Below are 5672 nucleotides of genomic sequence, written 5' to 3' on the forward strand. Positions count from 1 at the left end.
ACGTCTATTCAATATGTCATTGGCGACGGGTGTTATACCTGCGGACTGGAGAACAGCGATAATCTGCCCAATTTTCAAGAAAGGGAGCCGCGAAGACCCGCTTAACTACCGACCGGTTTCCCTTACATCAATAATCAGCAAGATGTTCGAAACTATCCTTAAGAAAAGTATGATGCTCCACCTCCAAAACACAGCCTTTATCTCTGATTCCCAACACGGCTTCGTGCCGAAGAGATCATGCTTGACCAACTTACTGGTAATGGAAGAATTGGTGACGCGCATCCTCGATGATAGTGATGCTGTTGACATCGTTTTATTGGACTTTGCCAAAGCTTTTGACTCGGTAAACCACCGCCTATTACTTGTCAAGCTTCAAGCATATAGTTTCCATCCGGATATTGTACGATGGGTTGGTGCCTTCCTCTCAGATCGCTCCTTCCAAGTCCAAGTTAATGGTTCGCGGTCCGACGTCTCCAGTGCGAGCAGTGGCGTGCCTCAAGGTTCAGTGCTTGGGCCCTTATTGTTCTTAGTGTTCATAAATGACTTGCCCGACGACCTCACGCAACACACCCTTCTATTTGCCGACGATATCAAACTGGTCGCTCCTCGCGGTGATATAGAGGATCTTCGTCGATGCCTCCACCAAATTTGGAAGTGGTCTAACGAATGGGACCTGTGTCTGAACGTGTCAAAGTGCTGTCATCTGCCTGTTGGCTCTCCTCCTGCAACTCAACTTGATTTCGAGCCGGGTCGTCTGCTGCTGGAGAGGACCGATCAGGTAAAGGACCTGGGTATCTTGGTGGATTCCTCCTTTTCGCCTTCGGCCCAGTGCGTCCATGCTGCCAACAAAGCACGCGGAATTCTGTTCTTGATTCGACGGTCATTCGGAATGCTCACAGCAGCCATATTCCTACCACTCTATGTCACGCTGGTGAGACCCATATTGGAGTACGGGATTCAAGCCTCTTCTCCTTATCTCCTCAAAGACATACAGCATCTCGAAAGAGTCCAGAAGCTGGCTACCCGCATGGTTCATGGTCTCAAAAATTTGTCCTATGAAGAAAGGCTGAGGACGCTTGACCTTTATTCTCTTGATAAACGTCGCCGCCGTGGTGATCTCATTCTCGCCCACAACATTATAAGCGGAAAGTGTAACCTCTCGAAAGAGCTGTTCTTCACTCCTGCTCCAGAGCGTCGGCTGCGGGGTCATTCCGAAAAGCTCTACCTGCGACGATTTCATCTCAATCGAAGGAGAAGAGCTTTCTCCGTCCGGGTTGCGGATCCGTGGAACAAGCTGCCAGACGAGATGGTGAAGATGCCGACGGCCGCTTTGTTCAAAGCCTCCCTTGACCTCAAGTGGCCTGAACTCTTTACATGAACACCACCCTGTACGTAACTCCATGTCCCCCTACATGGCCTTGCTATTTGCTTTTGAGCCAAATTAACTAACTAACTAACTAAAAACCATGGTTAAAGGTAACGTAAAAAAACACAAGGAAGTATACAAAGCATAAAAACCACGTTCATATACGGACATCCCCTTATGCACTCATACACACACACGCCCATATATGTACATACCCGCACTTGTTTATATACGCATACACACACACACATATACAAAAAAATGAATATACATATGCCCCCCCCCCAAAAAAAAAACCCCTAAAAAATGGAAAAATACTAAGTAAAAGTGTCTTTATATATATGCATTCTTATGTCCGCACACATGCACGCATCTAAAGCTGCCCACTCATACATATTCACACACGTGTATAAATGAATCTATATACATGTCTATATAGGCACAGGAAAAAATGCAGGATAGAAAAGTACAGAAAAAATTATTATTTGTGAAAATATAAAAATATATGAAATAATAAAAGGTATAATGAGATAAAAAACTTTCTGGGACATAACATAGAAAGCATGTTCTATCAGTTTTCTTTAGGGGACCAAAAACGTAACAAAAATTTTGTCACATGTGGGCATGATCCGAAAAGTTCTGTCCTTGAGTTTAGACATGTGGTAGGGTCTAAGCTGCTTTTCCAGATAAGCCATCTCTCCATGTCGCACAGACCGCACTTTCCGCTGCCGTTGGTGTAGGGTTTACATTTGGCCAAAATCTTCCAATGGATGTTATCTCTTATTATAAAAGGCAGATTTTATCTGCCTCCCTTTGGGAGTTATACAAATCTACAATATAGGATTTCTTCAATTACAATTTACCTAGCATTTTTAAGAGTACAATGCATCGCGTCATGCCAGGTCCAGTTTTTAAAATTTAAACTCCAATTAAGCAAAATTTACAGAAAACTCACATTCAGGTGTGTGTGTCAAATGCTTTTCTTAGTCTGGTTTACACCACACGCAAACGCACACACACAGTGGGCAACGAATAAAATGAAACTAATTCACTTACTGTAGTGAGTGATTCTTTCACTCTGCCTCCCACTTCCTCTTTCCACACATAGACACGCAAATATATAAATAAAATTGTAAGCTAACGTGCGTGTGTGTGAGTGTGTGTGTGTGCGCGCGCGTGTGTGTGTGTGAGGGTGCGTGTGTGTGTGTGTGTGCGTGTGCGTGAGTGTGTGACAGGAAAGTTTTTTACGACGAATATAACACCTATATCCAAGTAGCAGAAAGATAAGACAGTAAAGTGTGATTTGAGGGAGATTTGGCTGCTATTTCTACCATGTCTAGCTGCCATGTAGGGGTCTCCCTCATAGGCTCATACATACATATATACATAGATAAGACAGTAAGGTGTGATTTGGGGGAAATTTGGCTGCTATTTCTACCAGGTCTAGCTACCATGTAGAGGTCCCCCTCATTGGCTCATATATATATACATACATAAGACAGTAAGGTGTGATTTGAGGGAGATTTGGCTGCTATTTCTACCAGGTCTGTTAGGCCTTCTCATGTAAACTCAAGCTTTCTCATGCCTTGAACATAAGACAAAGCAGAGAATGTATTCTTTTATTCTTCTGCTTTTTCCAGCCATTGGTCTGTGGCCATGCTGGGGCAATGCCTTGAAGAATTGTAGTTTAATGAATCAAATCCAGTTTTATTTTTGTAAGCATTGTACTTATTCTATCTGTTTCCTTTGTCAAACCACTAGGTGACAGGGATGTAAACAAACTAACATTCGTTGTCAAGCAGCGGTGGAGGACAATCACAAGCACAGACACGCACACACACATACATGCATACACATATACACACATACATACATACATACATATATATATATATGTGTGTGTATATATATATATATTGCAGCGTGGAAGGTGTTTGTAAGCCATTTAAGAAACACACAAAAACCGTTACATTTACTTCAACATTTAAATTTAATTTGCCAAAATATTTTCGTCGCTTTCAGACCGCTAACAGGTCGCGGTCTCAAAGCGACGAAAATATTTTGACAAATTAAATTTAAATGTTGAAGTGAATCTAACGGTTTTTGTGTGTTTCTTAAATGGCTTATAAACACCTTCAACGCTGCAACTGTTTTCGTTCCAGCACACGATCTCAGATCAAGTCACTTGCTATGCAAGTACATCTCTGTAACTATATATATATTTATACATATATATATATGTATATTGGTAAAAACAGTAAGATAACAAAAGAAGAAAGAGACCTCATATTATGTAAATAGAGGAAATCTTTATATATAAAAGTGAGGTTGTGTGTCTGTCTCCTACGATTTACATCCTGACTACTCCCACATTTTGCGGTGCAGTTTAACCAAAACCGGGTATCTTGTAGTCGTGATTCATATCGAGACCGTCTGGGTATTAGCGCGCGTCTACGATGAGTCTACGATTTAAAAAAAAATTTACCATCAATTTTTCCCATTTTTAATCCATTTTTGACATATATAAGGGAAGTAACTCTCTAAAATTTATTATTAAATCTCAGAACGTAAAAAGCTACAGTAACACCCCTCCCCCTTTGTGGTTAGCCATATTGAGATGGCTATTATACTTTACATCTCTAAAAATGCTTATATAATTATTTCCCTTACAAACTCGAGCAACGCCGGGCTATACTGCTAGTATAATATATACATATATATATAATATATACATATATAATATACATACATATATAATATACATACATATATATATAATATACATATATACATATATCACATCACATGACCGGCCAGGCTATCACATGTTGCTACACATCGCTGGTCACAATGCGCTTCACATTGTGTTAGCCTTCAAATGACGCCACCCCCACTGGCTAAGCGAGCAGGCTTACAGAAGAAAGACTACAGCAGGGATCGCCCCCCCCCCCGATGGAGCCTCATGGAGTTTTGGGTGTTTGCGCTCAATAAACAGTCACAATGCCCGGTCTGAGAATTGAAACCACGATCCTACGACTGCAAGTCCGCTGCCCTAACCATTGAGCCATTGCGCCTCCACACACACACACACACACACACACACACACATATATATATATATATATATATATATATATATATATATATATATATATATATATATATATATATAATATATATATATATAAAATATGTATATATAACATATATAATATATATTGAGTTGGTCCATAATTATTGCGTCTTTTTTTCAACAAATTTTATTCAACACAAACAATAACCACATGTAACAAAAACATCTTTAAATGATTATTCCGGGGCATATTCACCATCCACTCCAATTACTGTTTGGCAGACAGTCAGCCTGTCATTTGAAGATGTTTTTGTTAAATATTGTTATTGTTTTTGTTGAATAAAATTTGTTGAAAAAAGCTGCAATAATCATGTACCAACCCAATATATATATATATATATATATGAATCGTGGCCGATGCCAGCGCCGCCTCGACTGGCTTCCGTGTCGGTGGCACGTAAAAAGCACCAATCCGACCGTGGCCGATGCCAGCCTCGCCTGGCACCAGTGCAGGTTGCACGTAAAAAGCACCCACTACACTCACGGAGTGGTTGGCGTTAGGAAGGGCATCCAGCTGTAGAAACATTGCCAGATAAGACCGGAGCCTGATGAGCCTGGTGCAGCCTTCTGGCTTCCGAGATCCCCGGTCGAACCGTCCAACCCATGCTTGCATGGAGAACGGACGTTAAACGATGATGATGATGATGATGATAAATATATATTCATATATATCTGTAATATAATATGTGACAATTATTCGGTTGCCATAATAAAACTCCAAGTTTTGGTTGTCGGGGCAGAAATCTGCTCCGGCATCTCCTCAGTTATTAAGATGATCAAAAAATGCTATGAAAATGACCGTTAAATAAAGGGGAAAAAAACTGAATGGGAGAAAATAAAAAAGTAAGAAAGTGAAAACGCGCATAGAATTCGCGTATGCGTGCACGTACATTCATACACATGTATGCACGCACACCCATGTGCATGTGCGTATATGCATATGCTCACTCACACTCGCATGAAACACATACATGCACACACACATGCCTATATGTGCACATATATCTGCAGCCATACATGTGTACACATACATATCCACGCACACGCACATGCACATACCCATACACGTACAATTATATTCATATATACGTCTAAATATGCACATGCTCACTCACACTCGTGTGAATCACATGCATGTACGCCCACATATATTCAACCATACACATGTACACA

General features: G+C 40.7%; 1 long non-coding RNA gene across 1 annotated transcript in view; it reads left to right on the forward strand.

Moving 5' to 3' along the window:
• Positions 1-1821: 1821 nt before the first annotated feature.
• LOC118767607 overlaps positions 1822-5672 on the forward strand; it is an 11459-nt gene continuing 7608 nt past the window's right edge. Inside the window, exon 1 of the long non-coding RNA XR_005003530.1 lies at positions 1822-1832. This is a non-coding gene — a long non-coding RNA (uncharacterized LOC118767607). The remainder of the gene's footprint in view (positions 1833-5672) is intronic.

Source organism: Octopus sinensis, linkage group LG23, assembly GCF_006345805.1.
Source record: "Octopus sinensis linkage group LG23, ASM634580v1, whole genome shotgun sequence".
NCBI lineage: Eukaryota > Metazoa > Mollusca > Cephalopoda > Octopoda > Octopodidae > Octopus > Octopus sinensis.